Here is a 498-nt window from a genome sequence, read left to right as displayed (position 1 = left end):
TAAAATCGTTGTTTACTTCATTACTTTTCTCACTCCATGAAAAAGAGTGCATACGCATGGTCTAGAATGTCCGTACGGTGCGTACATATTTACGCCAAGTTTATTTTTTATAAATCCCGATATGTGCTTGGAAAATTGCGTACGCAATTTCTATGCCCATTTTGTGCGTACGCAACATTAATAAATGAGATCCCTGACCTGTTGAAAAGAGATGGTCTTCATCCCTCCTGGGGTGGTGCCGCTCTTCTCTCTAGAAATATGGCACAGTGGCTGCATCCGAAATGGCATACTTCCCTACTATTTAGTAGGCAAGAAGCAGTAGGCGAGTGAATGAGTATGTTTGAATCCTCAGTATTCATAAAAGAGTAGGCGAAAATTGCACTAATTCTCGCGAGATTCGGACGTACGCAGGGTTCCCACGCTTCTTGAAAGTACTTGCATTTCAGACATATGGATTCAAGGCCTGGAAAGTACTTGAAAACAAACATAGGTCCTTGA

Source organism: Sinocyclocheilus rhinocerous, unplaced genomic scaffold, assembly GCF_001515625.1.
Source record: "Sinocyclocheilus rhinocerous isolate Xijiao unplaced genomic scaffold, SAMN03320098_v1.1 scaffold489, whole genome shotgun sequence".
Taxonomy (NCBI): domain Eukaryota; kingdom Metazoa; phylum Chordata; class Actinopteri; order Cypriniformes; family Cyprinidae; genus Sinocyclocheilus; species Sinocyclocheilus rhinocerous.
Note: the sequence above shows the minus strand (reverse complement) of the source record.